Source organism: Felis catus, chromosome B4, assembly GCF_018350175.1.
Source record: "Felis catus isolate Fca126 chromosome B4, F.catus_Fca126_mat1.0, whole genome shotgun sequence".
Classification (NCBI taxonomy): domain Eukaryota; kingdom Metazoa; phylum Chordata; class Mammalia; order Carnivora; family Felidae; genus Felis; species Felis catus.
In genome coordinates this window covers 110,125,568-110,133,373 of record NC_058374.1, presented here as the reverse complement: position 1 = coordinate 110,133,373, position 7,806 = coordinate 110,125,568, and the positions used below count along the sequence as shown (strand labels likewise).

General features: G+C 34.6%; 1 long non-coding RNA gene across 1 annotated transcript in view; it reads left to right on the top strand.

The window, feature by feature from the left end:
• The first annotated feature begins 2,555 nt into the window (after nt 1-2,555).
• Nucleotides 2,556-7,806, top strand: part of LOC123386666 — a 45,081-nt gene continuing 39,830 nt past the window's right edge. The window contains exon 1 of the long non-coding RNA XR_006600922.1: nt 2,556-2,870. This is a non-coding gene — a long non-coding RNA (uncharacterized LOC123386666). The remainder of the gene's footprint in view (nt 2,871-7,806) is intronic.

The following is a 7,806-nucleotide window of genomic DNA, read 5'->3' as shown; positions in this document are numbered from 1 at the left end:
GTTATGCAGATTTTTTTTAATAGAAAAAAGGTTTTAATTATGGTTGCAACTTCTTCCCTCCATGAAATGACAGAGTAGGGCAGGAGTTACATCTAATTGACAATTCTGTGTAGTGAGAATGTCCTCTCCTCTCACACCCTAAAAACTTTGTGACTTTCCCAAATTTATGACTTTCTGGTGCAGAAGTATACCTTTGTCAGTTCTGTACCTCCAGGGTCTAATATCATGTTTGGCATATAATACACCTTGAAAATGTGTTTTATTTGTGTGTATATGTGTGTGTTGGGGTTCGTTAGCATTTGTGTATACATATTTGTATGTGTGTGTGCATTATTTTATTATTGATGATTGGTGGTTATTTTTTTCCTGAATAAATGTTGGTTATATTGGTTAAAAATGTAGAGAGAAATATATATCTTGTTTTAGTAAAAAGAAGCATTGACTCTTGCTAGAGTAGCACTAAATCTTCCTCCAGGTAATTTCCATATATATTAAGACACCAAGGCACTCATATTATGGAGAGAAACGGGGTTCCTATTGTTTATCTGAAGATAGAGCTATAGTACAGTGCAGGTGCAAAGCTATGCCATGATAAGAAACGTTACATAATAAGAATGTACAGCTCCTGCTCAGAGTGAATTACCATTAGGAAAATCCCTAAAGATGTTTTCAGTGATGTCCCATTCATCTTCTTTGAGAGTTTAGGAAAGGGGACATTTATCGAAACCTTAGAATTTGGCCAATTTATTTCTTGGAAGATAGAAAAACTACTCTTAGGAGAACTCTGTTTTACTGAAATTTCTACTTCTCCTTAATTTACTTGACTTCTTTTCTATTGAATAAATTACACTTCACAGAGATCTTGGAAATTCTTTTAATGACTTTGGGATATACAGCTGGGCTCCAACTCATTAAATAGTTCTGTCAACTTCTACCAAATAACTATGTCTAGTCCTTGCCCAATGAGTGTTGGAAAGTTCTAGAACTACCATCCTTTTTGGGGAGTGCAAGTGATATATGCTTGTTTCATCCTCAGAGCAACACCAACCAGGGATTTCCCATATTATGCCAAACCCAGCCACCAATCGTTTAAATGCAAAAAAAAAAAAAAAAAAAAAAAAAAATCAAGGAAGTTTCCCTAAACAGCAGACACTGGTGAACTTATTATCTACCACATTTTGAAATTTCCTAAAAGCTATCATGTAAGCATAGATACATATTTTAACGTTAGCCATGATAAATTACATAAAAGATATAATTCACATTCACAAAATATACAGCTTTCCATTAATAAATATGTATTAGATTTCTTCTATATATTTATAAGATGTCAAGTATTAATATTTCTAAGTTAAATATCACCAAAAAGAGTGTCCTAGTTAATCTTTTATGATTGTAAAAATTAAAGGCAGAAAAGATAAAAAAAATGTAATAATACTAAAATTTGTCTCAAAACACACTTTAACTTTTACTCAAGTGAGTCTTGATTACTGATTTCATACTTAATAAGGATGAACAACTTTCACTTAAGCTGTTCAGTTATGTAGTGGCTACCCCTGAATCATTGGACATCCTTCTGATTTCTCATCAAGTCATCCTTTCCAATGGGAAATTGATTTTTGCCCCCTGTTATCATCCTTGAATTATCTTGTAGGTGAACCTGAAACTCAGCTTTTTGAAGTCAATCCTGTCAAGGTTAGTGTTGTTTTGTAAGCATTAATGAATATATGAGCACATATTGTCGTCTAACTCTAATAAATAGAGCATCAATGGAGAATCCTTAACTCTAGGAAACAACTGGATACAGGAAGGTCAAAAAAAGGAAGAAGTGGTCTTGCTTTGATTCTAGGCTAATGAATGAATTGGCATTAGAAAATCCTCTACTTGTATGCACCATGCCAGGATCCCTGAGATGGCAACAGTCTATACCCCCAAATGGAATGCAACACACATTTCTGTCTGCTCATATTTTCGGGGCCCCCAATCTGATGGTTGCCAAGCCAAATTCTCAGCAAACAAAAAACAAGGCAATAGCTGTCCCTGAGAGATAAAGGACCGACAGCTAATAAGCACCCTAAAGCTAATTCACGAGTCACAGTTCAAAGATCTAATTCTTACAGATGTTTTTAATCTGACAATCTAAATTTGGAAAGAAAGTGACAATGTGAAATTTTACCTTTCTCTCTCAACCAGGCACCTCTATTCGAAATCTAGGAGGGTTGACTTTGATTAACTTTTGCCTGGGTCTGCCAGTTTTCCCAGGATCTTGTCTGCAGGCTCTGGAGTGAGTGCAATGTCCCAGCAGGTATTATCCTGGTTATGAGAAACTGTAAAGTAAGAAAAATAATTTTCCCTGTCCCCTTTATGGTGAGTGCTTGGCTGAGCTCCTTTTTTGTCTAGGACACCTCGTAAATGGATAAACCTATCTAGGTTAAACGTTCTCCACTGTGGCCACTGTAATTCAAGATTATCTTTGGTAAGATTAACCTGCTCGTTCAGGCTTTAAACGAAATTTTATTCACCTGAGGCATAGCACTGGCGCCAGTCCAGCTTAAGTCCGACTAGGTCCTTCCCCCGGAACTAGCCTGGTTTCTGGTTTCTGATTTCCGGGCCGGAACCGGTCCGACCCTGGACTCGGTCCGGTTTTTAAGTCAGACCCGGGCTGGCTCTTACACCGGGTCCGATTTTTAAGGGGGACTCAATTTTTCTTGTGCCAGTTTTTGGGCCCAGTCTGGAAAAAGAAATGGTAAAAAAAAAAAAAGTTCTCAAGCTCCTAAGGCAAAACTGTGAAGGATCCATAAGGACTTAGCTAACCCGTCTTGAAGCGTCTTGAAGCAGCGAGAAAGCGGCGAGCTCCAGGGGCCCAACAGGTACGTACGGTTGGTTGTTGGATGTTCCCGGGAGCTGACGGGGCCTTGTTAGGTTCCTTTTCAAGGTTACTCATAGAACTGTTGAATGATAAACTGAGGCATATTAAAATTTTTAAGTTTATTTGTGCAAAAATTGGGCAGCTTCCAATATAGCAGGTAGGAAGGAGCTCTGAGGAACTTTGCAAAATGAAAGACTTTTATAGGCAGAAGGGAGCAGGAACAAGGAGGTTACGTTAGGCACAAACAAACAAACAAAAACAGCAAAAAAACCCCAGATTTGTTATTGCAGTTACTTTCCTTTGGGGAATGGCAGGCATCTAGGAGGCAGATTATTTAAATAACACTATTTAGGTGAATCCTGATTGGTTTTAAGTTTGCTTTTCTGGGAAAGCCAGAACTGTAATTAAGTTAGGTCTCAGTTTGATGGAGTGGGACTTAGCATAAGCTGCCCCGTTTGGAGCCTGTTGGCTGGTTTTTAACACCTATATGGCTTATATACAATGTCATGCTTAAAAGAGAGTTCTTATTACAACGTGTTAGAATGTTAGTGCCTTTTTTGTACGTTTCTGACCGTAATTAGTATATTTTTTTCTTTTAAAGTTTATTGTTTTGTGAGAATATAAAAAAGATCCACCTATATTTTTCTGTAAGGCTAGTAGAATTTTCTCTGCATCCTTTATTGATGTATCTGTCTTTTCGCTATCTGTTTGGAATACATATTTTTCAGAGATCCTATTTAACTGGTTCATCTCTGAATATTCTGTTGGATTCATCTATTTGTATATTATAGTGTTTCTCACATTGTTTTTTTTTTTTATTTTATTAGAGAAGATGTCGCCTTAGCCAACATGATTAGAAATAGTATTTTCTCGATAATAATTTAAGAAGTGCCTGGGTGACTCGGTTGAGCATCGGTCACACTCTTGATTTCAGCTTAGGTCATGATCCCAGGGTCACGGGATCTAGCTGGATGACAGGCTCTGTGCTGAGCATGGAGCTGCTTAATATTCTCCTTCTCTCTCCATACTGCCCCATTCCCCTATTCACACTCTCTCTAAAAACAAAACAAAAAACCAAAAAACAACAACCAAAAAACTGGTTACATCAATCATAAAAAATGATTATCATTAAAAAATCCTAATTATTTTAATTTAAAAGATATGAATGCACATTTATTTGCAGTCTGTTGAATGAGATCTTAGGCTTTTTCTTTGACTATGGTTTTATTAATTTTGTGTCATTGGTCTTGCATTAATGATGCATATATCTTTCTTTGAAATAGGGCATAACCTTTTCTCATCCACAGAGTTGAAAAGATTTTTTTCTAGCAATTTACATTTATTATGTTTTTCTAAAACATTTAGTTTTCATGGCAATAATTTTCTTTTTGAACACACATTTCATGGGTTTACATAATATGTAATTAAACTAGGTAATTATTTAGCATCAATAGGCATAAACAGTTCTGAGTTTTTAGTTTTAAATACAAGTCATTGGCTGTGCCTTTAGTATTCAGACAGCATCAGATGGTATGTTTGGTGGTGAAAGAATTCCTTAAATGGGTAGATTATTTAAGAAAGGATATTTGTACTTGTGTTACAATCATCTGGGACTCTTGTTATAATAAAATGGCATATTTCCATGCTGTAGTCCTGACCTAGAAAATCAGAATTTTTAATGTTTGACCCACAGGAAAATTTCAGACTTAACATGAATTCTAGGTGATTCTTCTGCATTATTCTTTATTTATACCAAGCTAATTTATGTAATCTTTTTATATTTTAATATTCTGCAGGGCTCCTCCCTCAATTTTCTTTTCTTGATGTTCTTGGCTAGTTCTGTATATTTGTTTTAACAGATCAAAGTTAAAATTTTACTTTCAAATTATTTTGTTTCTAGTAATAACTGCTTTAATAGATTAATTTGGAGACAATTAACATCTTTACAATGTAGAATTTTAGTTTCCACAAACAAGTTATGAGTTTCTATTTATTTAAGGCTTTTAAGTATGAGTCATTAGGGTTTTAAAATTTTCTTTGTATAAACCCTACACAATTCTTGTTAAGTTTCTTCCTAAATGTTTTATCTTCTTTTGTTATCCCTATTGGAAACAAGATCTATTTATCCATTAAATATTATAATTCACTTTGGTTTATATATTGAAACCTTTCGCTTTTATAGTTTGATTTTGTTATCCATCTCCTGATTTATATTTTGTCCCATTGTTTGTAATACATGTTTCAGTGTGTTGTGTTGTGTTTTCCAAATATTTAGTCATATCTACTACAAAGAATAATTGTTCTGCTTTTTCCTTCTCACTATGTTTCTTTCTTTAAAAAAATTTTTTTAATGTCTATTTATTTTTGAGAGCAAGAGAGAAAGAGAGACAGAGACAGAGACAGAACATGAACAGGGGAGGAACAGAGAGAGTGGGAGGCACAGAATCCGAAGCACGCTCCAGGCTCTGAGCTGTCAGCACAGAGCCCGACGCGGGGCTCGAACTCACGAACCATGAGGTCATGACCTGAACCTAAGTGGGACGCTTAACTGAGCCACCCAGGCACCCCTCACTATGTTTATTTCTTGTTTCTCATTTTAACTGACTTCCAGAATGGTACTCTGCTGTTCTGCAATATGGAACTAGGTCGCCACAGGGACCTTGTTTACTCCTCCTGTCTCTGGCACATGGCTATGACTCTTATCAGTACCAATTAATCATGCTGGGATCTTACAGAGCTGCACCATTTTCTTCTTGAATATTCTTCCCTGAAGTATGGAAGGTTATATCCTCCCTCAATTGCTTCACAGAGCTTCATGTTTAGCAGACATTTTTCTTAGTTTGTGTTTTGAGTTTGGAGTGGTTTATCTTATTTAATTGAAGATGCTGTATTTTTTATTTTTGTTGAGTTTTGTATAGAGTATAATTACTTTTATCTACTTAATTGTCACAGGAAATATTCTCCATAAATTTTTTAAAGATATATGAAAAATATATTGTTCGGATTTTAATTTTTTTCTTTTAACATAAATTTACACAGTCAAATATGTAGAATTTTTCTTGGTTTATCAATGTCACAGAAGGTTGCAGAATGTAGTTAATTGCTGAAGCTGGACATGGAAACAGGAATTCGTCATGCTATTCTCACTGCTTTTTGTGTTTATAAATTTTCAAAATAAAAAAAATGTGGTTCTCTCCTTTGAGATCTGTCAGATCTTTACCAAACATTTTCTCCTCTTATGATTTTATTTTCAGTTAATTCTTTCATTAATTTGAATTAATCTTTTTGTGTATTGTTACGTGAGTATATATTTTCCCCCTCAGAGAAGTTTACCAATAATCTTAGCATTATATATTGAATAAACTTCACACACTCTGTGTCATTTTCCCCCAACAGATTTATGATGCTACTTTCATTGTTGTCTAACATCATCATGAAGGTCTGTTCCTGGAAATTTAATTTCATTCCATTTACCTATTTTTCTTTCAATTCTTACATAATCTATTTATAGCTTTTGCAGTTTTAATTATTTTTCATAGGAAATTTCCCTCCTTTTCTTTTTATAAGTTTTCTTTAATCTTTTAATCCATTCACATTTCTTGATGAACTTTGGAACCATTTTGTCAGTTCTAAAAACAACCACTTTGGGATATGATTAAATAGCATTAAACCTACTTAATAATTTGAGAAAACTCTTAAAAGTCTTCTCAGCTGGATGCAAGGTGTGGTTTTCCAGTTACTCCAGTCTTGGTTTTAGATGCTTAATGAAATTTTATAGCTTTTTTTTTTCAAATATGTCCAGCATATTTCTTCTTAAATTTACTTTTAATGTATTTTATACTTTTTATTAGCATTGCAAATTATAGATAAGATAGGTATAGGTATAGATATAGATATATTTATAATTACAATTTCTACTTTGTTGGTTTTTCTTGGGTTATACAGCACCAATGACTTTTTTTTAAATGTTTATTCATTTATTGAGACAGAGTGGGGAGGAGCATTAGCAGGGGAAGGGCAGAGAGAGAGGGGGAGGGAGAAAGAATCCCAAGCAGGCTCTGTGCTGCGAGTATAGAGCCTGATGCAGGGCTTGAACTCACAAACCCTGAGATCATGAGCTGAGCCAAAATCAAGAGTCAGATGCTTAACTGACTGAGCCACCCAGGTGTCCCACATCCAATGATTTTTGTAAGCTTCTTTAGTGTATAGCTCTCTATTGATTCTTTTATCAATTTTCCTTTTGTTTCTAGAAGATTATTTTTTATTTCTTGCATTTACTGGAAGGATAGCCATTTTCAAGGAATAATTGACTTTTAATTTCTTCTTGATATTATTCATTGGGGAAGGGTCCCAGAATAGAATTATATTACAATGATGATACTGGGTAAACTTTTGCTACCTGTTTTAATGGACGTTTCTCTAGTGTTCTGCTGTTAATTATGAGGCTGTAGGTTGATTTCATGTTAACAAAATAATTTTAAACTTTTGAACTTTTGCTTGCTAAGATGTTTGTTTATTGTTTTGAAATTTAAATATTTCAACTTTGTCTCATGTCAAAATGTATCTTATTTATAATTTCTTACTTTCTCATCAATTTTATATATATTTTATCATTCTTAATTTTATATCTTTATATTTACCCTTTATCTTGATTAGACTTATTAGAAATCTGACTATTAATGCTCTTTTAACAGAAAAAAAATCTGGTTGTTAGATTCACTATTCTGCTTTTTTTTTTAAGTTTATTTCTTTATTTTGAGAGAGAGAGAGAGAGAGAGAAGAGAGAGAGAGAGAGAGAGAGAGAGAGAGAGAGAGAGAGAACGTACACAAGTTGGGGAGGGACAGAGAGAGAGGGAAAGAGAATCCTAAGCAGGCTCTGCACTGGCGGCACAGAGCCCAATGCAGGGCTCCATCTCACAAACTGTGAGATTGTGACC